The sequence below is a fragment of the Sminthopsis crassicaudata genome, chromosome 1 (genome assembly GCF_048593235.1).
Source record: "Sminthopsis crassicaudata isolate SCR6 chromosome 1, ASM4859323v1, whole genome shotgun sequence".
NCBI lineage: Eukaryota > Metazoa > Chordata > Mammalia > Dasyuromorphia > Dasyuridae > Sminthopsis > Sminthopsis crassicaudata.
The window spans coordinates 379,284,652-379,311,473 of NC_133617.1; the positions used below are offsets into that span (position 1 = coordinate 379,284,652).

Genomic DNA, 26,822 nt, shown 5'->3' on the forward strand with positions numbered 1-26,822 from the left:
CATGAGATAGTCATGTAAAACTAATTTCCATATTGGATGTGTCCAAGAATGTGTATCTTATTCTGCATCATTAATCCATTACCTCTTTGTCAGGAGAGATGTTCTTCCTCATCAGTTCTTTGGAAACATGAATTGTAACATTTTTTAAACTGCTCAAACTCAGCTCAGAATTACTTTTTGTTGAGGAATATAAGGATCCCTTAAAAATAAAATAACAACAACAAGGCCAGATTACTTTTTGGTTTGGAAGCAGCTTGAGGAGAGAGCATTCACTCTGGAGTCAGAAAAGCTAGATTCAAAACCTCATTCTGATACTACCTGAGCCTCAATTTCCTCACCTCTAAAATGAGAAGGTTGGATTAAATGACCTCTGATATCCCTTCCAGACTGAGTTCTATGTCCCTATGAATAATATTCATTACCTTGATATCTCTCTAGCACCTCACATAGTGCTTTTCTCATAAGAGGTCTTTGAGTTTTACTAGCATAGGGGGCCGTCAGAGTGGGAGACTCCCTCTACAAAGACTAATTAATAATCCATCTATTTTTAATAGAAAAATCTTAGGAAATTAGTGAATACAGACTATTTGGCTTTAGAGTCACATAGCCAGCAGGGCTTAAGGCAGGATTTGAATCTAGATTTTCCCTCTGTCTGAAGTGGGTATCTAACAAAAGGCTAGTGAATAAATAAACCCCATAGAAATTACCCTTCTTTCATTCATGATTATATATTATTTATTTTTCAACTGAAAAAAAATATTTTTTTCATTTTATAATAATTATGAATTATAAAATCTTGTATAATACACAGCATAGTATAATACAGTATAATATAGTATAGTACAGTATAGCATAATATATAAAATGTAGTATAACATAATACAATAAAGTATAGTACTTTTCAATTGTCAAAAACAGTTTTTCGCATTTCCTAATAATCACAAAGTGTAAAACCCTAGTTTAGTATAGCGTAGTATAATATAGTATAGTACAGTATAGTATAGTATAGTATAGTAAAGTATAATATAGTGTTGTACAGTATGATATAGTAAAGTATTAACATAGTATAGTACAGTATAGCAAAATAGAGTATAGGAAATAAAGTATAGTATAATATAGTATGGTATGGCATAGAAAAATATAGTAAATAAAATATAATATAACATAAGTACCGTAAAATATAGTACTTTTCAACTGACAAAAAAGATTTTTGCATTTCTTAATAATATAGTATAATGTAGTTAGTATAGTACCCTACAGTAAAGTATAATATTATTATATTATTATAATATTATATATATTTAGTGCAGTACAGTAACATATAATACTTTTCAACCACCAAAAACATTTTTTTTGCATTTCCCAATAATCATAAACTATAACAACACTGGAGATTTTTATTATATGTGTGTATGCATGCATATGTGTGTATCCCCAGTTACACACTAAAACAATATTAAACATTTTTTAAAGTTTTGAGTTCCAAATTTTATCCTTCTCTCTCTCCCTTCCCTTCACTTTCCCTGAGATAGTAAGCAATTAGGTTATACAGATGCAATATTGTAAATTATGTCCATATTACAGACTGGAGTTTTTAATAATATTTTTATTACATGGAAATACAACTTAAATCAAATGTTTGTGAAATTGATGTTAATGCAATTATTTGAATGTCAAGTCCTTATGGTTGTGTTGTGGCTTTAATTTTGGTTTGTCAGAAAAAGTTTTTTTTTAAAACAAGATAACATTATCTACATGTAAAGATAATGATACCAGCACAGTCAGGAACATATTTCTTAACGTTTATTTGTTTTAATTTTTTTCCCCAATGGTGGGGGTGGATTTTCCTCATTTCACCCACACCTTCTCATCCAGTTCCCTATTGACCAATGACTTACTTTGCTGAGGTGGCTGGTTTGGATTGTGGGTGTAGCCCAAGTAGAACAAACTGGCTTGTACGAGGAACACAGCATTGACCTTGGCCTTCTTAACCTCATATTCTATCCAGCTGAGCTCTCCAGTTGCACCCTTTAATGTGACAATGCAAAGTTTCACACATTGTAAGAACCATTTCCATGCAGGCATACAATTCAAATGTGAAGTTTGTGTGGTAGATATTTTATGAATTATCAAAATAATGTTCAAGCTTGAAATAATCTCAATAAATTTTCATTTTTATTATAAAAATTTAGGGTTTATAAATTTGATTTTTAAATATGATGAATATTTTTAAATATGATGAATATTTTTAAATATTCAGTTTAAATATGAACTAGAACTTTTTTTTAAAGTTCAAATTTTATGTATTATATATGCGTATAAATACTCCAGATTTAAGCTCACAAAGTAATGGAGGGAAGGGAGGAAATAAAAGTATTCATTTCCTACTTTTCAGCCTATATGGGATGATCAGCCCTGGGAGGAATACTTCTATGTAATGGAAGGAAAATAAAATGTCATTTCATGTGGCTGATAGTATTGGGGTAGAAAAGGGAAAAGAAAAATAAGAACTGTCAATAAAAGGAGATAGGAGACAGTGTCCTTCTAATCCTGCTACATTAATATGGGTGTAGCCAAAAAAATGGTTCCTTGTTTTTCAGTGAAGCAGATTACAAAATTAGGATTGATTTTATACAACATTAACCCATATAAATCAGTCATCTTCCTGGGAAGCAACCTGTGTGGCAATGCAGTTTGGCAATTGCTCTAGCAGGTGCTATTGCCACATTTACTGATGATTTATAAAAGAACATTCTGCTCACCAAAATCCATAGCACTGTCAAATGGTTTAACATCACATCCTACTTTTTTTCCTATAGAAATTACTTTTAGTTTGCCTCTGCACCCTAAGTACATATTTCTAAAATTATATAAGTTCATTAAGTACATAGCTTTTTCCATATGACTTGCAGCATCCATATAGGTTGTCTCTATTACAATGTGAGCATCTTATGAGCCAAGACTGATTTACTCTTTGTAACCCCACTGCTTATAATATACTCGACACAAAGAAAATATATAATAAATGCTTTATTCATTCATTCATTCATATCAATTTTTTTACTCAAAAAAATAGTTGTTAGCCAAAGCAAGTACAATGTGATAAAAGGATTTGAAGGTATATTAGATACCAATGTGTATGGTATATTAAACACATTTAATAGATCCTAGACATATTAGATTCTAATAATTACTAAGCAAAGTTCTAAGACAAAAATACCATATGCATTTTATCTATCTAATTGAAAAAGTCTTTCTGATCAAGATAGATTGGCATTATTGGGACAGGGTATGGTTAAAAAGAAAGGAGCATAATATCTTAGTATACTAGAAAGAACGTAGTCTTCTAATGTTAGATGAGCTATATTTTTAAAAATCCTTAATGCTACCTCTGTGTCACAACTTCAACTGGGCTTCAGTTTCCTCATCTTCAAAGATGAGGGTTTTAAGGTCCTTCTGATTTTATTTTTTAGGGTTTGATATACTATTTTATTGATTGTCTAGACTTAAGAAAATGATGGAATAAATGTTAATAGAGCAGATTAAAATTAAAAGTATGTCCTATTGTGTATTTTTCTTTTCCAAGAGAACTGGTTGCTAAATATCAGCAAACCATCTATAAGGAAATGAAGTGTAAGAGTTTAGTAAAGTCAAGAGTGAAAATGGTTAAAAGAAAGAGGATATGTTCAGTCATTTTTTCAGTCATGTCCGACTCTTCATGATGCTATTTGAGATTTTCTTGGCAGAGATAGTAGAGTGGTTTGCCATTTTCTTTTCTAGCTCATTTACAGAATGAGAAAGTAAAAAAGAGGATTCTCCTTTTTCGTTATTATCTCTGCCCCTCTCTTTTATAAATTGAAATTTTAACATTAGCAGTTGAACCTGAAAAAACTATGCCTGAATATTTTTCCCACTATAACAGGACATCATAATGCCAAAAAACAGTAGTCACTACCACATGTATTTTTCTGGGTGATGACAGAAATTGATAACTAGAGAAAAATCCAGTACCATTCAATAACTATTCAATAACAAGAGTAATTAATGTTTCAACAATGCTTGCAAAATTGCAAAGTAAGCCTGCTGGTAGGGACCCCCTGCTTCCTTCCTTTAGCATTTCCTATCTCCTTTAAAAACAAAACAAAACAAAAACAAAACAAAACAAAACAAAACAAAAAAAAAAAAAAAAAAAAAAAAAAAACTTCTCAGGTATTTGACATCCTTAAGTTGGTTTTTATTACTTTGTATACTTTTGTATCTTACTAAACCCTCCCCTCCTGGGGACTTGCCCCTGATTATCCTCTCCAGTCCTTTCCTTCTTCTTCCTTTTTTTTAATTAACAGAAATTGATTTTTTTCTCCCATTGATTCATTCCCTATTGGAGAAATAAGAAAAAAATTCTTTGCAACAATATGCATAATCAGGTAAAACAATTTCCTTCATTGACCATGTTCACTTTTGATAGAGGTAACATGTCTCATTCTGCAATCCAAATCCATCACCTCTATATCAGGAGAAGGATAGCATGCATCATAATTGATGTTTTGAAATCGTGGATGATTTGCTCATGATTCTTAAATTTTTCAACATTGTTCATCTTTACAGTATTGATATTATTGTATAAATTATTCTTCGGATTCTACTAATTTTATTTATAAGCTTATAAAAGGTCTCAAAATTGCCCATTTTTATATTATTGATGTTATACTATAAAATGTTCTGATTTTTCTTATTTCACTCTACATAAATTTTTGTCTTTCCATTCCATGTCATATTGAAATTTTTTTCATCATTTTTGTAGCTCAAAAGCCTTCCATCATATTCAAATATTATAATTTGTTCTGCCATTTCCCAATTGATGATCACCTTTTCTCAAAATAAATATAGAGATTCATACGATGACCAGCTATATGAAGGAGAGAGAAGGAAGAAAGAAAGAAAAGTAGACAATCAAATATAGAAGAGGAAAACACTGTCTAGAGAGAAGAAAGAAGGGAGAGGGGAAAAAAGTTAAGAAGGAAAGTTGAGCAAATGTTTGAATAAATGCTAGGCTGTGTATTAAGACAAATATTCTATTCTATTCACTGAGGTTTGGAAGTACATACACAATCTCAAATGGTTAGAATCCTTAAAAATTTATCATGCCCAGGGATTTTCTCTTCAGAGGTAAAAGATGATTCTGTTTTACTTTTAAATTATAAAACTCCCGTGCAATTCTAAAGATCAAGGTTGGATTAGAAAAAAATTGAGAAAATATGCTGTGTTCCTTTCTTTGAAAAGATGGGGGCATATATATATATATATATATATATATATATATATATATATATATATATATATATATATATATATGGAATAATACTGCATACTCTCAGACTCTGCCTATGTTTTTTGCACTGTTTTCTCCCTCCATTCTTAATGTTTAGTAAAAACAAACAAACAATAAAGGTTATCTAAGTAGGCAATAAAAGGAGGATGGAGGTTGAATGTGGTGTTAAAAAAAAAAAAAGTTGTTATTTAGCTAGTTAGTCTTGTCTCACCTTTTGTGACTTCATTTGGAGTTTTTTGGGGTTTGGGTTTGGTTTTTTTGCAAAGATATTGCAATGGTTTGCCATTTTCTTCTTCTTTTCATTTTACAGATGAGAAAACTGAAGCAAACAGGATTGCCCAGGGTCACCTAGCTAAAGAATGTCTGAGATGATTTTGAACTCAAAAAGAGAAATCTTCTTGCCTCCAGACCTAGTACTCTATCCATTATATCACCAATTTAAAAAAAAATTAGACAGACAGCTCCTTAAAATCCAAAAATAATGACTTTTCACATCCATACACACTTTTTGTACAAAACCAAGTAGATGATCACAGTTGGACAATATAAGGACTTACCCAGGAGTCAAAGAACTTGAGTTCTTTGTACTTTTGTAATCTTATACAAATCATCTAACTCTAGGTTTTAGTTTCCTCATCTGTAAAATGAAGAGCTAAAATAGATTGGATAGTATCTAAGGTGCTTTATAGCTCTAAATCTATGATCTTATATAAATGAAAATGAACACTTTGGAGATTACACACACACACACACATACACACACATATACATATACATATACATTATGAGTGTATTCTCATATATACATGTAGTAAGTTTCTGAGGCTAAATTTGAATTCATAAAGTTGAACCTGACTCCAGACTTTTCAAAAGTTTCAAAAATATAAAAATTGTCAACTAAAAAAAAAAAAAAGCCTAAGTACCATGGTTACCACTGATAAGCTATGGAAATAGTTCTGTTTGAGAACTGTTAAGTGGCATTCTACTGCTCTCCTTCAAATATTTGTTTATATTCACTGAGCACTAACTGAACTAAACTCAAATTCAGGCTCAAGTGTAGATGGTTTTAACTAGCTAAGTACTGTCTTTAAAGCAATGTCTGTTCTCTCAGCATCTGGGCCAGTGCCCCTTGCTTTATGTAATGTGTCCAGCAGGGAAGACCAATTAATAGGCCTCGTGAATTATTCACTTCCTACTTGATTGCTTTCTTTGCTAAAATGGCATTTATAAAATGACCTTGGGGCAGCTAGGAGGTTTAGTGGTTATGGCACAGAACTTGATACCAGAAAAACTGGGTTCAAATTCTACCTCAGACACTTTCTAACTTCAAACCAACTTGCCCAGTCGATTTGAGTAATTTTTGTATGCCTCAATTTCTTCATCTGCAGATGATAATGGCACATACTTCATGGTGTTGAGGGTCAAATGAGATAAAATATGAAAAGCATTTTGCAAACCTTAAAGCACTATAAAAATGTTAGTCTTTATTAAAATAAATCCATGTGATTGATTGCATGAAAGAGTCACATGAAAAAGAAATAAGAGAGTTCATTTTAATGTGAAGAAATAGAAATTCATTTTAAACATGATTCATTTTATAAAAACTTAATCTCCACACAATCTTTCTGAAATGTATCTGTTAAATAAAGAATGGTTGACTTGTACTTTAGGGAGGTTTCCCCTAAGCCTTACCTTATGCCTAGCTCACAGATGCTGGAAAAACTTAACAGAAATTCAGATGAGAAATATAGATGTATGTAATTTAAAGAGATTTATAAAATCCATATTTGTTACTAGCCACTGCTGAGCAATTCTCAGGGAATGTCTAGTTTACTTGAAGAGAGACCTAATCCTACATTTACAAATTCTTCCTAAAGCACTGACATCATCAGCTCAACTTGATAAATATTTATTAAGAGCTTATATATGTAAGGAACATAATGAATTAAGATAAATAGTCTACCTATGTGCAGAAAAGCATCATTTTACTATAATTACTATTCTATCTTCTATTCTATTCTATTTCTATGCTCTAGCTACATTTGGAGTGATTTTAATATTCTTGAGGATTTCCCATAACTTCTATTCCTTAATGCGTGTCCATCTAGTCTCTCCAAGTAGATTGTGCAGTTGTGCTCAGTAACATAATATCTTACATATCTGTCACTTCATCTTTCTAGAGCCTAAGTTTACTCATATGTAAAACAAGATTGGACTAGGTGCTCTGTAAAGCTCCTTCCAGCTCTATGATCCTATGATGGTTCATGGCTAGAACAATATTGAGCGATAGTAAAAACTCAAAATATTTATTGATGGACTGATTTTTTTTTGGTAGATACGGTTTTTATCACTTGGAAGTATCAATTAAGAGCCAAGTGTCTTGTCCTTGGTTCACACTAAATTGTAAAATGTTTCCTTCCTTGGTGATACAAATTCCTTGTTTTAGAAAGAAAAGAGTTAAGTTAACATGGGATTCTGAAGAGATGTTTCTGCTTCTCAGAGACAGGTCAAAGATGTAAGAACAAGAGTTTTCTAGACAAGTGGAGAGGTCAGAGAAAGGTAGGACTCCTTCTAGCTTGGTTTTTATTAAAGACTAGATTTCATCCTTTTGTTTTTTGGTTAAACAGCAAAATAAACAACTTGGAAAACCTAATTGTCAAGGGCTTATGAAATAGCAGCTGAATGAAGGAACTGTGAACTCTACTTTGTTGGGAGAAGGTCATGCCTTTTGCAATAACCAAAGCTTATTCATGCAATGTAATGGAACATGTATCTCATGATTTAGTTCATAAGTCACTTGACTTTTCCACTCGAACTATGTCTTGCTAGTATTTATTTCTGTGATGTATTATGACTTGGGCGAAAAGAATTAAGCCAACTAGGAGTATATTCTTTCTGTATATGTTAACAAAGACTCCTCTCCCCTTTTCTCCATGTGTGGATAGTGTACTCTTTGAAATAGGAAGGGTACCTTCTGCAGAGTAGTTCCCTTGTGAGAGGCAGGGAAACGTATCATACTGATGTCTTAAGAGTGGATTTCAGAAAGACAGAAGGAAATTTAACAGAAGATAAAGTTTTTTTTTCCTCTCTTGGTTCAGCTACTGACAGGTGTTCTGTGCTCCAGGTAGTTTGAGTAAAGTGGATCCATCAGTCAATAAGCATTTAGTAAGTGGCTATCATAAGCTCTCAGAACTATTCTGGGTTCCAAAAATATAAAGCAAAAATGAAAAATAAAAGGCAACATAAAACCATGCATTTTATATTAAAAATTTACATTCATATGGGGAGGTCCAAAACTTATGGGGGAGTGGCGTCAAGGAAAGGAGTTTTACTCTAGGTCAGAAGTTCTTAATCTTTTTTGCATTTCCTGGACCCCTTTGGAAATCTGATATAGCTTATGGACCACTTCTTAGAACATTGTTTCAAAGTACATGAAATATATTACATAGAATCACAAAAGAAACCAAGTATCTTGAAATATAGTTAACAAAGAGACAATTAGGTGGGATAGTGGTCCTGAAATGAGAGACTCATCTTCATGAGTTCAAATTTAGATCCAGACATTCACTGTTGTGGGACCCTAGGCAAGTTACTTCATCCTGTTTGTCTCAGTTTCCTCATCTGTAAAATGAGCTGGAGAAAGAAATGGCAAACTTGCATCTTTTCCAAGAAAACCCCATATGACGTCAAGGTCAGACATGATTGAAAAATGACTACACATACATAGTTATCAAACTAGTTAAAAAATAAACAAGTGTCTGAACCCCATGTCTAAGCAGGCATAAGAATTATGAGTAGAATCACAGATAGATCAATAAAGCATTTATTAAGTGTTTATTTTGTGTGATTGTCAATTTTAATTTAATTATTGAGGGAAAGGAGTGGTATGTGTGGGGTGCCAGGGCAAGAAAACTACTCTGAGTAAACCTTACTGACTTGGTTGGTAACTGAGTATTAAATAAATAAAATAAAGATAAATTAAATAAAGTAGATGTGAATTAATTGCAAAATAATGAAGAATATGTAGCAGAATTATAAAACCACAGAATGTTAGAATGTTCAATCTCAAAAAAAAACCACCCCTTCATCCAACATTCTCATTATAGTCAAGGAATCTAAAGATCAGAAAGGTGAAGTATCCTAAGTCACAGTTAGACACCTTATGGTATGTCTGAGGTAGAAAATGGGAAGCAAAGTCACATAGTAATTTGAGTGCTGCTCTTAGAATCAGTTAAGATGAGTTTAAATCTTGCTTTAGACAGTTATTAGCTATGTGACCATTTAAATTCTATCAGCCTCAATTTTTTCATGTGTAAAATTGGGATGAGATAACAGCATCTAATGAAGTTATTGTAAAGATTGCATTGATAACCTATAAAAGGTATTTTGCAAATCTTAAAAAGATATATAAATGATAAATAATACTATTATGTCATTTGTAATGGAAATTTCCCCTATACCAGTACATGTTGACCACTTTCTCTGATACTTATAGCCTTAGAGAACTGCCTAAGTTAAGTGGCTTGCCCTGAGTCACACATTCAGCAGGTATTAGAGGCAAAAATATAATATCACCATTTCTGTGATTCTGGTAGCTCAGGTTTATGTCTTGATTCAAAATCCAGAATGGAATCTACTTTTTCATGGAAGGTAATACAAAATGAAGATCATTTTAATGATTGTGATAGATACAGGAAAAAATAGGTACAAGTTAGTAACTTTGTGGGAATATCTAAATTTCCCTTTATATGTCCTTATTTGAGAGCCCTTTCTCCTTGTTGTCCTTCACGGTATCAGTTCATGTGTTCCTTGGGAGATTCTGTGTCTTTAAACATACAAAAACAATTGTTTTTTTCCTTTTCCTCCTCCTTTTTCTCCTCTTCCTCTTTCTCCTTCTCCTCCTTCTATCTTCTCTTTTTTCTTTATTCTTTCCTTCTTTTTTTCTTTCTTTCTTCATTTGAGCATTCATTCCTGATAGCACTTATCCTGTCTATCCATTGTAGGCTTGGACCTAGCTCTGGTTAAAAGTTGGTAATTTCCATTTAGTTTGCCTTCTAGCTGGCCCCTCCTGTTTCTATGATCATCCTTTTAATTTTCTCTACCTCATTTCTAATTGTTTAATGGAAATCAGTGATTCATAGTCATACATTTAGGGCTAAAAAAGACCTCAGAGTCCATCTAGTCCAAGTATGACTAGGGTGAAACAGGCTCCATTTGGACATGTCCAGCCCACCAACTTCACCCTCTTCCTCCTTTCCCTCCTCCTCAATGCCCTATTGCTTTCTGCTTTGTGATTTTGCAGTCAATAATACCTTGGTGATGATACATTTCAGTCTGTATTAAGGAAAGTGAGCCACTGTTCTCATTAAATGCCACAAGTAAAGGGCACACTGATGTAATACATATTTGTTATTAATACTAATAGGCAGATTCTGAAGCCTCCAACACTTGTGTCCCCAAATTACTTCCAATTGAAAGTTCCTTTCCCTGAGTCTTGACCTGTAGAATTTGTCAAAGGAGTTTTTGCAGATGAACCACAAGTATAATTGTAAGGCAGACAAGGATTGTCTTGGTCTTGCCATCACACTTCTCCATATTCCATCATTAATCCAGTGTCTACACATAACTCAGAGCACCCAGCACAACTACACATGACTCAGTGCACCCTCATCTTCCCCTTTGAAACATTCTACCACAAGATACCCTTATGTAGTCAAGAGAGCACAACTAATTTCCTACAAACTTTAATTGTCAAGAAGTTTTTCTTGCTTTAAATATAACTCTTGCCTCTTGATAATTCCTATCCATTCCTCCTGGTTTCATACTGGGACCAAGCAAAACAACTCTATTTTTCTTTATTATTGTTGTTTTTGTTTTAATTTTTAAAAAATATATTATTTTTAAAATATGGCATTCTTAAAACTGTCATCATTACTAAGGTAGTTTGAAAGAAAGGTTGATGCTGAATTGCATGTGATGGGATGATTCTAAAAAAACAAAATTAATAAGGAAAAGGTAAAAACAATTATCTTATGAGCATGGGATAAGGAAGGAAGAACTAATACAGAGGAAGCAGGTGGGGATAGAGGACCTGTAAACGAACCTTATTCTTATCTGGGTTGAGTATATGAATATCTGGAGAGGTTTAGAAGTCTTCTGAACTATTAGAGAATTAAGAAAACTGGGAGACAGGCTGGAGCAGGGACTTTTAGAAGCGTCTATAGATTAAAATATATGAGTTGAGGGAGATGTTAAAGGAGAGTCTTTTCCCATATAACAGCTTTTTAAATAATTGAAGACAACTTTCAGATACTAAGCCAATCTTAGTATTTAAGGTGAAATGATTTTCCCTAGGTCAGACAACCAGTTGTTAATGATAGATAAGAAACTAGAAACTATGGTATAATCCCCTCACTCATAGTGATATTTTTCTTTTGGCTTTTCTGTGTTGATTCTGAATTTATCATGATTTTGGTATAAATACTTTGGTATAAAGTTTATATTATGAGTACCAGGAATCTGAACACAGACAAACTGATGTAATCTGAGCTTTTGGCAACAAGAATAGACCTCTGGAATTCAGTGCCATGTTGTTCATTTTACCAGCTGTCAAATAACAAAGGCTAAAGCACAAAACAATAGCTCACCCTTGCCCTTTGGTTAAGATGTATTACTGACTGGTAAGCTCCTGGCCCTTATGGTTTAGAAATACTAACCTTAGTATTAAGTGCAATAACATAATTCCTTCAGTCTCTTTGGGATCTTGCAGTATTCATAGTAAAATTTCACACAAGATGTATGATTTCATTATTGTGTGGTTACTTTCTCTGTGACACAGATCACAACCTTTCCATGACATAGTATTTCCATTCCCATCTTTGCATTGCAAAGGCTATCCCTGTGTTTGGAATATATTCCCATTCTTATAAACTAATTGTAAAGGCAATATTGTCTAATCCACAGGAAGTTACAAAGGCTAATGGCAGGATGAGATGGCTTAGTTTCATAAAGCAACCATTCTCAGTTGACCCTGCATTGAAACTGACTTCTCAGTTTTTTAGCAAAAGAGCCCTATTAGAATTTCCCAAAATCCTTGATAAGTGAACTTAATCAATATTAAAGAACTGATAAGTAGAAATGCATATAGAATAATTGTGTATATATGTTATAGTGCGTATATATATGTGTGTGTGTTTTATATGTGTATACATATACACACACAGAACCTATTTGTGTCTTATGGTAGCCATCTTTAGGAAAGAAAAAGGGGGGGGGAAAGGAAAAAAATTACATGATTCTTTTATTATATATATTTAAAAGGAATAACAGTTTTGCTATTTTTGCAATTTCATGAACAATCATCTTTTTATGTCATGGAAATACTTATTTTATTCCATAAATTAAAAATTAATTAATTTTAAAAATAATTCCATTTAGGCTTTTCTCTTTACTAATCTACATTTTAAGTTATCCCCACTTTCAGTTACATTCCATTAGGGAAAAACCAAGGAAAAGAAGGTAGAGGAATTGTTAAATTTCATTGAGTGAAGCAGCAGTGGAGGTGGTACAAGGCATAAAGCACTGAACCTTGAGACAAGAGACCAACTTAGACTCAAACACATACTAGCCACAACATTTACCCTTGTTGCCTTAGTTCCCTCATCTGTAAAATGAGTATAATAATAATAATAACAATGCCTCCCTGCCAGGGTTGTTGTAAAGATAAAATGAAATAATACTTGAAAAGTACTTTGCAAAATAAAAGGTGCTAAATAAATCATAGCTATCATTAAATACAAAGCATACATTGTAAATGATGAAAAAAGATTCTGAGATCTTTCTTTAGTAGCTTAATGTTTCATTTGTCATTTTATTTATTTTATCATTAATTATTTATTATCAATGTTTCTTCTTTGAATCCAGAATTTTAAACATTGATAATTCAATCTATCAGAATTATCAAAGTATAAATCTTGACAACTTGACATCAATTTTCCTTCCTTGTGCCTTCCCTCATTGTTCAAATCATGCCAAACTATGTTGATATAAAGAAATGTTCCACTTATGATTGCTAAATAGGCCTCTGTATAAAGCCACATTCAAGATAATGTTGTTATTGGATGGATCTTTCTAATTTAACTGGGATCATAGAGTTGAAAAGGATATTTGAGAATATCCAGCTCCCTCAATTTAGTCATCTAAACAAAAAACCATTTACTAAGGGCCAGTCACTTAGGATATAGATGAAAAAGTGATAGTCCCTGTCCTCAAGGAACTTACATTTTAATGAAGGAAACAACATATTCACTTAAACGTGTATAAAAAATAAGGGCAACTAGTGGTTCAGGAGACTCATGATGGGCCTAGAATCATCTTCCTGAGTTAATATCTGGCCACAGATACTTTCTAAGTGTGAGACCCTAGGCAGATCACTTAATCCTGTTTGCTTCAGTTTCCTCATCTGAGCTACAGAAAGAAATGGCAAACCAGTCCAGTATCTCTGCAAAGAAAATCTCACACAGTGTCAAGAAGAGTCAGACACAACTAAAAGCAACAAAATATAACAAAGTATAAGACAAAGATTATATATAAAATATAAAAACAAGATATAAAAATCATAGATGAGTTTGTAGGGAGCCACTATAAGTTGGGTAAAATCAGAAAAGGCTTTATGTAGGGGGTTGTGTTTGATGTGAGCTTTGAAAAAATCTAATGATACTAAGAGGTGGTCATAGGGGAGCTTTGGCACCCCACCTGGGCAAAGGTGGGAGACGGGAGCTTCAGAAGTTGTTGCCAGGTCTCCACATAAGCTGATTCGCTGGATGGAAGACTATGGAGACCAGACTAGAAGCAAGGTAGGGCTCTAGGAAGCACTGATATTTCCAGGGATTTGGGGGCTTCCCTTCTCCAGTTAGTCAACAATTAGAGTTGGTAGCAAGAATGAAAGTTTTTTTTTAAGGTCTATTTAAAAAGTTTTTTTTTTAAAGTTCCTTTAATAAAATTCAATTTATTCTTCCTCTCACTCCCATTTTTACCACTGGAAAAGAAAAACAACCCCTTATAAGAAGTACATATTGTCTAGCAAAACAAATTCCTACATTGGCCATGTCTAAAAAATATATGCCTCATTCTATGTCAGGAAGTGGGTCAGATACTTTTTCCTCTGTCCTCTAGGATTATCATTGTGTTGATCAGAATTCTTGTGGCTTGCAAAACTTGTTTTTGCAGCTTTGTTAATGCATTGACTGTTTCCCCAATTCTTCCTTCATTCAGTACCAGCTTATTCAAGTTTTCCAAGTTTCTCAGAAAACATCCTCTTCACCATTTCTTATGACACAATAATGTTCCTTTATATTAATATTCTCTAATTTATTCAGCTATTCCTCAATTTATAAGCACCCCCTTTGTTTCCAGTTCTTTAAACTGTGAACCTCAATTCCATATAGGGTGTCATAATTGAATGTGAGGTTTGCAAAATTATGACTTATTATCAGTAAATGTTTGATTTATATGCCTATTTTATATACCTAAATGTCTAGGGTCACATAAAAATTTCTTGGGCAAAAATAGGTCATAAGAAGAAAAAGTTTAAGAAGTCCTGCTTTATTTAGCATACCCTTTTTGTGTAAGAATTGCTCCTCTCAGTGACGTCTTTGGGAGCCAGGATAAAGGCAGAGCTGAGTTCTTCAGGGAAGAACTGTTGTTTCCTGGCTTCTTGGACTCAGAGTCCTGGGCTTTCTCTACCAAAGGCTGAGGGGAAATGGCTGTTGGGATAGTGGTAGTGATGGTGATTTGACACATTCATAGAATATCTCTTTATCACTTGTTCAATAAGGTTCTGTGGGGATTCTCTTCATGTATTAGATCAGATATACAACATGGCTCCTTGCACCTCTCATATTCAGTGATTCTAGGAGAATTGAGAGCATTTTTTAAAAAATAATGAAATAGAACCAAATTAAAAGACTAACCAAAAAAGCAAAAGTGAGACAAGTAGGAGATACTTAATTCCTTTGTGTTTTATGAGACATGAAAATAACTAAAAAAAAAAAAACTGATGAGAGGAAGACCCTGAGAACAAAAAACTCAAAATAAGCCTTTTTGTTTGGGGTTATTTCTAAGTCAGATGAGAGGATTTGCTTTTTCTGAGATTTTTCCCCCAGAGACATTTTTCATCTTCCAGAAAAGTCCTTCTAAACTATCCTGAGGAGTATTGGGGGAAAAGACTAATAGAAGATTCTTGAAAATTCCAAAATTGCACTCAACTGCCTGGGTCTCTGAAACATATTGAAAGCATTGTTCTGCATGGCTGCATAAAGAGCTTCTGGGCCTTCTCAATCTTTCCTTGATAGAATTAATTGAGGAACAAAAGGAAAGTAAAAATTCCAAGGAAGGACACAGTCTTACTTTTCAATTCAACCAACATTTTCTGACTGTCTCCCATGTAAACATGCTTGTTGAGATAGGTTATTTTTTAAAGTACTCTTAAGCATCTTGGTGCCCATTTGTTTTCCTTCCTAAATATTTTATAAGCTCCTCAAGGTTCAGAGTGAGACCTCCTGTTGCTTCACCTTTATGGCATCTGCACAGTAAATAGATTTGACTAAGATGCTAAGCTATGTCCAGAGCAGTATTTGGGGAATGCCAGACTCCCCGCCAACTTTTAGACCTCTGGTTTGAGTCACCTGGTGCCACATTTAATGTTTTATCTGATCTCCAGAGTGCCCTGACAGGTCTCGTTAGAAAGATGTAAAATCTTGTTTCCTAAACTTTATACTTCAGAAAGGCATTCCCTCCCTGTGGAAGCTTTCTGATGTTTTTTTAATTAATGGAGAAAGGAATGTACTGATACTAGGAGGATTAAGGAAAATACCTGAGTGTAATTTCTATGTTATACCACATATAGTTTATGTAGGGAAATTTTTGTTGGTGTGGTACAGTATCAGAATCTGAGTTATAACAAAGGAAATATCCCAAGGCATACATTCAGTATATGGTTGTGGTTTATTCCATAATATTCTACAATAAGTCAAAGAACATTTCTCCCAGAGGCTCTAGCAGTGCAGTGGATAGAGCACTAAGCCTGGAATCAAGAAGAACTAAGTTCAATTATGACCCTCAAGTCCTCAAGTCACTTACTAGTTATGTGACTCTGGGCAAATCACTTAACCAATCTGTCTCAGTTTTCTCAACTGTAAAAATGGGGATAATAAGACAATCTGTGCCTTATAGTTGCTCTGAGATAATATTTGTGAAGAACTCAGAATAGCACTTGGCAAATGGTAGGTGCTTCCCTTGTCATTCCCCTTGTCAAACAAAGGCCGAGACTCCTGAACTCCACAATTTAAGACTTCCAAGTTCATCCACAATCTGCATGTGCATCAGGTTACAAATATTTCAGGATGTTACCTGTGATAGAGTGTCTGGCTAGAAGTTATAATATAATTTTATTTTTTTTCTTAAGCTTTTAGTGAGACTATTGATGATAGATAGATAGATAGATGGATGGATAGTTGTATAATAATATATAAAATATAAGAGCTATCTATAGCTATTATTCATGGGAGGATTCATGTAGAAAGTGGTACATTGACTAATAATTAATGTTCTTCTTTTTAAAGGAGGCTTTCCTGAGAACAATCCACCCTATATAGCAAATAGTTAAAGCAAGCTGTATGTGTGGTCTAGACCTTTCATTTCAGCTGTGTGAAGAACTCTCAGGATGAATATTCCCTTCCTAATATAAATTGGTAATATATTTTATGTCTCTATATATTTATCTATCCATATATCATCTATCTAATATGAGTTATTTTTTATTTATATCTTAAATAAAAGTAAATGTGTTTATAGCCTATGACCATTTCTCACTGGTAACTTCCTAAAGCATTTATAGTATGTTGCATAGGCATATGTGGCTTAGCTTGTAAGGCTCAAATTGTGTAATTCGGAAGTCTTGGTCTTTGTTTGACAAGGGGGGAAAACAACAGGCTTGGAGGCTGTGGTCATTTCCCATCTCGCCAATAAATGATAGCCAAGAATAATAAGTGGCTTGGTTTGGGTTGTAATATTTTGAAACTATTCTGAATCTCTTAACCCTCCTTTGAAGGCAAACAGAATGGCCTTTCCCATTTGGAAGCTGTCTGTTTGAGAACTGAATGTTCAGAAGAGGTTATATTCAGGCCTTAGACTCTGCCAAGCAAAATTGAAATTTCCTCATTTTTTATTTATTCCTTCATGAGATTGGATTTGATATCCATGGAATTTGATATTGCAAGCATTTAGTTATCACCATAATCTCCTTCCCTGGTTCCCATTACAAATATATAGCACTTATGAAAGGACCAGAAAATAGGATTGAATTTCAGCTAGAAGATTGTAGATTATAGAGCATTATGAAGAAAACATTCTGCAGTTAAGGTAGTTGGAACATTAAAATGAAATGAAATATTAAGGGATGTATTCCCTGATGAATAAGATGTATATTAATCTATCTAAAATATATTAGAAAAAGTCCCATCTGAAGATGAAGAAAAAGACCATTTCTTTGTCTGCAAAATATTACCAAAGGTGGGTACTCACTAAGATGGGCTAAGAAGTTTGCATTTTTCTTTTGATATTTTGGCTGATGGACACAAATTATATTTTTTCTCCTTTCAAAAGAATAGAAACCTCAATTTTAATGTTTTAATGGAAAGTGCTCAGGCAAGATGAGTTGTAAAATATTAGATATCCTTAGATTGCCCAAAGTTATCTCCTCCCATGTACATTTTGGAAAATAAGTAAAAGTGATTTACCTTAGTGTCCATTCTCCCCCAGTGACTTTGCTAAGTCACATTTCCTAAGTGCTTAATGTGTGCCAGGGGCCATATTCAACTCAGTCAACATTTTATTAACCTATTATGTGCAAGACATTGTGCTATGCATCAAGGTAGAAAAATAAACAGTCCTTAACCCCAAGGAGTTCATATTTGTATGAAGGTATATACAATAAGCACACAATACATACAATGCAATGTCAAGAAGATGGAGTAGCAATAATGGCGTACAATGGGAATAGAGGCTTCAGGTATTATAGAAGGTGTTATATTTAATTATGTTTAATATTTATGTATCTCTCTTAAAGAAGTCTTCACAAAATCCCACTTTATGAGGCAGGCAGTAAAAATATTTTATCAGTTTATTTAGTCTAGATCTGTGATTTTCTCACTGTGGGGCATTCCCTGCATGGAGATTTCTTCTGCTGATGCAGATAGGTAAGTTTTCCATAACTTAGATATTTGAGGGGAAGCACTTGGAGGTTTAGTAACTTGTTCATGACTTGTCCAGGGTCAATCAGAATTGTATTTGTTAGAGGCAATATTTAAATTTAAGCCTTTCTGACTGCAGTGTTGACACTGTTCACTACACCATGTTGTCTCTCACTAGAAGTGAAGGATGCATCCTTTTTTGCAGATGAGAAAACCAAGGTGGAGAAAGAACTTGCCTTTCCAGAATTACACAGCTAGTAAGTGGTCCAAGCCAAGGTCTCATTTCAAGTCTTCTAAATTCAAGGCAAGTTCCCCTTTCCTTCTACTCTATCTAAACCTTTATTAAAATGCCTATTTCTAACACATTCCCCAAATGGAAACTTTTTTTTTTCACAAAGAATAGTTACTATGGAGATCAATTGAAAAGAGATTATTTTGTGCAAATATTCTCCTCAATAAAAAAAAAACAAAACAAAACAAAACATAAACCTATATTCCAGAAAGTTCCTGTTTTCATCTCAGTATTTACTTTCTTCATTTTTTTGGTGGATGTTTAAAGAGAAGCATTCCCATTTGCTACTATAATGAACCAGTGAATTATCAAGACTTGTTGCATGAGTAAAGACTGCATATGAACAGTTAGATGCTCACATAAGCTGTTTTCAACAAGTCATGATCTTTTTCTGCTTGTGTCTCTACCTTTTTGAGTTTGCTGATGGTATGATTAATTTCAATTCAATTTGTTAGACTAAGGACTAAGGAAGGAAATATAAGTAATTAAAACATTCTCTGTCCTCAATTTTACTAAGAAAGCACAATATACATAGGGGAAGGCCAATTTGTAATCTTGAAGTCAAGGTTTCAACCAAGATGTTCACTAAGGTATTGGATTAGAAAGAAGAGCGATACAGGAGATCATAGTTACAGTTGGCAACACTTGGTAACTTTTAGTTGAGAATGACTCTCAGGTTAAGAACAGGATGACTAGAATAATGATAATGTTATCTATAGAAACAAAGAAGTTTGAAATGGCAGGTTGAATGGAAAAGAGGAGTGATAGTTTGAATATTTTGAGTTTGAGATATCTGTGAGAAAATTGTTGTTATTGTTCAGTTGTATCCAACACTTTATGACTCCATTTAAGGGTTTCCTTGGCTTCTCCAGCTCATTTTTTTAGATGTGAACACTGAGGCAAATAGGGTTAAGTGATTTGACTGTTAATATTTGAAGCCAAATCTGAACTCGGGAAGATGAGTCTTCCTGACCCAAGAAAGCCCTTATGGGACAATTAGTTGTAGGAACAGGTAGGACTAGATGGCAACTGAACTCAAAGTAATTTGGGGATAGACTACCAATACCTAGGAGAAGTAACAGAAATTTCATAGGCAATAATGGTGCCTGAGCTAAATCTTAAGTAAGCTAGAGACATAAGAGGAATATAATAAGCAATTAGATATCAATAGTTTTTCTCTAAGAATTTCATCTATTCTTTAACATTGTTTTCCAGAATCAGTACCTAAAAGTGACATAGTGGGAGCCACTATCTGCCTTTTCCATTTCCCTCTCTCTCTCCTTCTCTCCCCCTCACCCTGCCCCCATCCTTTTTTCCTTCTCTACCTCCTCTCCTCCTTCTCTCCCTCCTTCCTTTCCTCCCCTCCTCCCTCCCTCCTTTCCTCCTTTCTCTCTGTCTCTTTCTCTCTATCTCTCTCAGTGTGTCTCTTTTCTCTCTCTCTATCTCTTTCAGTGTGTCTCTTTCCCTCTCTCTGTCCTCTCTCTCGGTTTCTCTCTCTCTCTCCCTGTCTCTCTCTCTCCATGTCTCTCTCCCTCTCTGTCTCTGTGTGCGTCTCTCTCTGTCTCTATCTCTTTTTCTCTATCTCTCTTTCTGTCTCTGTCTCTGTCTCTCTGTCTCTGTGTGTTTCTGTCTCTCTCTCAGTCTGTCTCTTTCTCTCTCTGTTTCCCTCTTTCTCTTTATTTCCCTCTTTCTCTCTATCTGTCTCTCTGTGTGTATATGTCTCTGTCTCTCTCCATCTCTGTGTGTGTGTCTGTCCCTTTCTCTGTGTATGTGTCTGTGTCTGTCTTTGTCTGTGTGTGTGTATCTGACTCTCTCTCTCTTTCTCTGTCTCTCTGTATCTCTCTGTGTGTATATGTCTCTGTCTCTCTCATCTCTGTGTGTGTGTCTGTCCCTCTCTTGTGTCTCTGTGTGTATGTGTCTGTGTCTGTCTTTGCATTTGTCTCTGTGTGTGTATCTGACTCTGTCTTTCTTCCTCTCTCTCTCTTTCTCTGTCTCTCTGTGTCTCTGTGTGCATGTATCTGTATCTGTCTTTCTCTGTCTTTGTATGTCTCTCTCTCTTTCTCTGTGTGTCTGTCTCTTTTTCTCACTCTCTGTGTCTCTGTCTCTGTCTCTCCTTTCCCTGTGTGTGTCTCTGTCTGTGTGTGTCTCTGTGTGTCTGTGTCTGTCTCTGTGTCTCTGCATCTCTATGAGTGTGTCTGTCTCTGTCTGTCTCTCTCCCTGCCCCCCCTCCACACACTGTCTCACTAATGTCCTTAAGTCCCCTTGTCAGAATTTCTCTTCCTTGGTTTATGAGGAAACTTTAGTGCAATGTGTGGCCATCAGTCCTGTTCTGATTAAATTTGAAAAGGCTCCATCCTGTTCTGAACAGCGGGGAGAAGTTGTTTCAGCTGTCAGTGGCTCAGTGCTAATGATGACTTTGCTCACCAGAAACAGCTAAGGGTGAGGAAGGGCAGGAGGGCTTTAAAAAAATTATAAATCTTTTAGAATGGAAAATGTTAGTAGAGTTTGAGACATGATCAATTGACTAGACTTCTGCCAACAAGGAAACAATAGACTCATTAAGCCAATAATTAGTCATAGCTGAGATACCTGTATGTGTAATCAGTGCTTCACCAGTATAGGTGAGGTGGCTTTCAATCACCTAGTTTTGCTGTAGGTAATTGTGAAAATGCATTTCAAAGGTCACTGCTCCTTGAGTTTGGGGAACTTCAAAACTGTTCCTGGAAATTTAATTCACTCAGGGTCTGTCATTAAATAGGCTAGAGATCAGGACTGGGCCTATGATTTTACTGGCATAGAGGATCTTGTATAAGGAAACTTGTCTGCTGATGCTGGTTGCTGCTTTCTCTGACACTGACAGTCTTAGGAGAGGAAGGCCTGCTAAGTAGCTCAACATTATTTTTACTAGAAAAGTGAGATCCAGGAGACATAGTTTAAGTCCTCAGAGATTTTATTTTCTGGGGAGAGACATGGTAGGAGGAAGAGTTCTGACCTTGGCCTAGGGAATCCTAGGCTAGAGTTCTACTTTAGATGCCTACTAGTTGTATCACCAATTCAAAGAGAAACAGAGTCACTATAACATAGATAAGGATCCCTACAGGCCACATAGTGACTTAGAAAGCCACAATTAGCACAACTAATAATTAACACTATGTTTTATTGTACTTTTATTTCTTTTGTTAGATTTCCTAATTACATTTTAATCTGACTAGACTGAACTTGGTCACAGTAAGGCAAGTAAGCAGTATTTTGCCAACCTCTGGCCTAGAGCACTAAGAATTTAAGTGATTCAAGGAGGGTCATCCACCAGTGTTCAGAAGGGGAGAACTTGAACCCAGATTTCCCTCACTCCAAGGCCCCCTCTCTCTATTCATTAAATCACACTGCCTCACTAACAAATAAACTTTCAAAATTGTTAATTATGTTTCATTTTATCCTGTAATTCCCCAGCTAATCATATTTCAGCCCTTAATGTCCTCTTTCTTTTTAGCCACTCTCTCAGTATTCTTTCTCCTCTGTGCATTCTCACAGGCCACTTACAGCACGTAATATACTTTCTCCTATCCTCTGTCTTCTGGAATGTCACTTTTCCATGGGTATCTAATGTAGAATTCTAGGCCAGATTTCCCTTAGACCAAAGCCAGATTCTTTCTTCTACACTGTGTCTCTCCCTAGAAAATAAGATCTCTGAGAATTTAAACTATGTCTTATATGTTTTTCTGGATCCTACCTTTCCAGTGCCTACCATAATATTGAGCTATATAGCAGGAACTCAATATATTTGTATAATAAATTAACACCTTTAATTTCCCTTCTTTTCCTTATGTTGTGATAAAAAGATAGGAAGCCCCAGGAATATGCTAGTAAATATTTAACAGTTGTCTCAAAAAATGCACGCAGAACTTTTAAGTTTAATCTACATCATTAATATTTCTCCATCTCTTTTTTATAACTAGATAAGTAATAGAACCATTTGTGGCATGCCGATTTGTACTGTATGCCTGATTTCTAAAATATAAATGTTCATAAGGAAAATTTAACAACTGGTTCTCTCAAATTGGTGCAAGCTGTCCCCAGTATACTCCTGGGCAGTCAGCTTCTTGACCATTTTTTACACATAAAATTAAGTGACTATCAGTTATATAGAGTTAGTTTATCTGTGAAAATTAAGTAGCATGTGGAAATACGTCATTCTATCCACAACAGAGAAGAAAACAGTGTAGCCATTTGACTTTAGTTTCAATGATCTTATCTCTGTTATCTTTATTACAGGTGTAAGACATAGAGGCAATTTTAAGAGTAAATTGTATCCTTTAGCTCATTTACTTTTAGTTATGCATTGCTATTAACCTGAAGAATTTTTATTTCTTGTCCTAAAATTGGGAAAGAATAATAATCTCTTAGACTGGTCATTAATGCTAAATATAAAAAAGACTAGTTGTTGGTTTGCCTTTTAGGTTTTTTGAGATATTTTTGTTTGATTTTTAATGATGTGGGAGAAAGAAAAACATCAAAGAAAGCATCAAACCATTTCTTGAGGTGGGGAGGGGCAGTTATAATGGTTTCTTGGAAAATGTGGCAATACTTATTTCTTAATTGGCTTCTATTTTCTCTGCCAAGGAGAATTATCTTTGTACTGAGAAGAAGAGAAATAACTAATAAGTATTGAAGCCCAATAGGAATAGTAAAAGTGAACATGGTTGATTTTAATACTTTCAAATCACCAGGCCAGGAAAAAATTACATCCTAAAGTACTAAGAAATTTTGGTAATGCCATTGCTGAGCCATTGTCAGTGCTCTTTGAAAAGTAGAGAAGAATAACTGCAAAACTGGAGAACAGCACATCTGGTCTCGATTTTTTAAAATAGAAGTTTGCAAATAGCAATCTGACTTTTGCTTCTGGAAATTCTAGGACATTTCACTAAAGAAAGGGTTAGTGAACATCCAGAGAAGGAATCAGTAATCACAAAAAAGTCCAGCATGGCCTCATCATATCCATTTCCTTTAACTATAAAAATAATAATGATAATGATATGTCCAGTCATTTGGAATCAGGTCCAACTCTTCATGACTCCATTTGGGGTTTTCTTGGCAACGGTTCTGGACTAGGTTGTCATTTTTTTCAGCAACTGAAATGAAGAAACTGAGGCAGACAGGGTTAAGTGACTCATTCAGGGTCACATTTGAATTCATGAAGATGAATCTTTCTGACTACATTCTAGCCACTGAACCACCTTTGTTGTGCCCCATATGTAATGATTAGCTAGTATTTATTTAGCACTTTAATGTTTGCAAGGTGTTGATCCTCACAATAATTCTAGTAGGTATTTCCCTCATTTTACAATTAATGAAATGCAGACAGAGATTAGGTAGCTTGGCCAGGGTCACATAACTAATAAGTGTCTATGGGAGGCAGGATTAGCATTCAGGTTTTCTTGATTCCAGGTCCTTACTACAGATTTTGGCTCCAGATCTATCCACTGTTCCAGTAGCTACCTTTAGTGATAATTACTTGAATGGTAGATCAATGTTGCAGTTATAATTTGTCATAATTTCAACAAAATATTTGACATGATTTCCCTGTAAACAAGAAAGGGAGATGAAGGCTAATGGAGATTGTGGTTAAGTAGATTCATAATTAAATTATTAGAATCAATGTCAACTTAGCAAGTATCTTACAAATGTGCACCAAAGATCTGTGTTCTGCATTATTTAGCTTCCCTGTCAATAAACAAAGGAATTAATGGAAAGAAGAAAAAGTATTTATTAACTGCCTAAAATGTGTCAAGCATCATGCTATGAACTAGAAATGTTGATACAAGAGAAAGACAATCCCTGCCTTCAGAAATTTACATTTTCATGTGGGAAACATCATACAAAAGGGAGCAATAGTCCCTTTGTTTTGGAGAATTACAAATATCATTGTATCATGGAATCATAATTTTAAATTTGGAAGAGCCCTTATATGTCTTTTGTTACAGCCCCTTCATTTTAAAAATGAGAAAAATGAAGTTCAGAAAAGTTAAGTGATTTGTGGAGAGTCACAGTTATTAAGGATCAGGGGCAGAATCTGAACAGGTTCCCTTGACTCTAGATTCAACACTTTATAACATTCCCAAAGGAGATCGGGGCCTCAGGGGTGCATATTGATGTAGGCTACCCAAGAATAGTAGCAAAACTAGTTTGGCAAAGTTGATTTAATCATGATTCATATTTCCACACATGAGAAATGGTGAATTAGAGAGAAGGAAAGTACTTCCATAAGGTAGTAATCCCTTTCTTTGGTGGGTAGGAAATTGTAGGAAAGTAGGAATAAAAGTAAAGCAAATCTATGTTTTGTTTTGTTTTGTTTTCTGAATAACCATCATCTAGAGGCTATCACCAATCAGGACAGCATGCCTTCCCAGTGAAGGTGGTTGGCCAGAAGGAGATTACTATAGAGTACTTGGATAAAGGTATAGACAACACACCTATTAAATTTGCCAAAGGATACAGTGCTGTAAGAGAGAGCTTATTGTTAGACAAGTCTGAATCCTATTTCAGCAGCCTGCTGCATTGGGCCAAACAATGAACATTTTATTAAGCATATAAAATCTAATTATATGAAATTCTTTGAAGATAATTTTTGTTATTGCTGTTTACTTGTTTCAGTTGCATCCCTATTCTTCATGACCCCATTTGGGGTTTTCTTAGTGAAAATGTTGAGATGGTTTGCATTTCCTTCTCCAGCTCATTCTACAGATGAGAAAACTGAGGCAAACAGGTTTAAATGACTTCCCCCAAGTCACATAGCTAATAAGGTTCTGAGGCTGGATTTGAACTCAGGAAGAGTCTTCCTGATTTGAGGGCCAATGCTCTATTATGCTATCTACAAGTACTATAGACATAATTATAAAGACCTGTATTTGGATTCTAAAACCCTATTTAACCTTAAAAGATTATGGAGTCATTCATTGTTGGATATAGTTTGTCCAAAAACAGGAATGCAAGTTTCATAAGGAAGGTACTGTTTATCTTTACATCCTCAGCACCTAGGACAGGGTTTGACACGTGGTAGTCACTTACAAAATGCTTGTTGATTGCTTTTGATGATGAAATCTCATCCTTCCTTCAGTTTTGTCATCAGTGAAATGAGAGAGTTGCATTGTGTGGTCTCTCTAAAATCCTTTTTCAATTCTATGATGCTTCCTGGAGCCATTCAACTGTAGAAAATTCTCAGTAGTAGCAATAGCCTTGGTTCAATACAGAAGCTACAAAAAATGGGTACTATTCCCAATATTGTTACATACTTCATTGGGTGACCTTAAACTATTTTTTCCTGAGGCAATTGGGTTAAGTGACTTGCCCAGAGTCACACAGCTAGAAAGTGTTAAGTGTCTGAGGCCAGATTTGAACTCTGGTCCTCCTGACTTCAGGACTGGTGCTCTATCTACTGCCCCTCCTAGCTGCCCCTATTTCATTCTTCTAAATGCTTTCTAATATGGAAGAGAATTTGAAACTCAAAACTTCTAAAAAAGTTTTTAAAATATTTTAACATATAATTGAGGAAAATATAAAATATATATTTAAAATATGCAATTGGAGTAAAAGTGGTATAAGGAACAAAAATTAAAAGCCCAACCTCACAATGGTTCAACCTCTTCATCTTCAAATACTTCCTTTGCCAGCCATATGGAAATGTGACCATACCTTAGAACTCCCATTCTCTTAGAATTGTACCTATATCAGGATTTAGAGCTTTGAAATTCTCTTCTATGACCATAGTGTCTTAGTTGATAGTGTGGTTCAGTAGAAATATTAGGGGTTGTAAAGTCAAAAGTCCTGAGTTCCTAATCCATCTCTGCCACCTAATACCAGTGGGACTTTTTAAAGCCACTTAAACCTCTATGAGTCTGTTTCCTTATGAGGAGTTAGACTCAAATGGCTTTTGGAATTCCTTTCAAGTCTAAAC

The 26,822-nt window shown here is 34.5% G+C and overlaps 1 protein-coding gene across 9 annotated transcripts in view; it reads left to right on the top strand.

The window, feature by feature from the left end:
* RAB27B (RAB27B, member RAS oncogene family) overlaps positions 1-26,822 on the top strand; it is a 205,445-nt gene that overhangs the window by 143,945 nt on the left and 34,678 nt on the right. For 5 of the 9 annotated variants that reach the window (XM_074279402.1, XM_074279401.1, XM_074279403.1 and 2 more), the window contains one exon: positions 18,785-18,883. The exons of 3 other annotated variants lie outside the window; for them this stretch is intronic. The gene's annotated coding sequence lies outside the window, so the exon portion shown is untranslated. Of the gene's footprint in view, positions 1-16,950; positions 17,080-18,784; positions 18,884-26,822 lie in introns of all 9 variants that reach the window. One more of the 9 variants, XM_074279399.1, reaches the window with a different exon arrangement.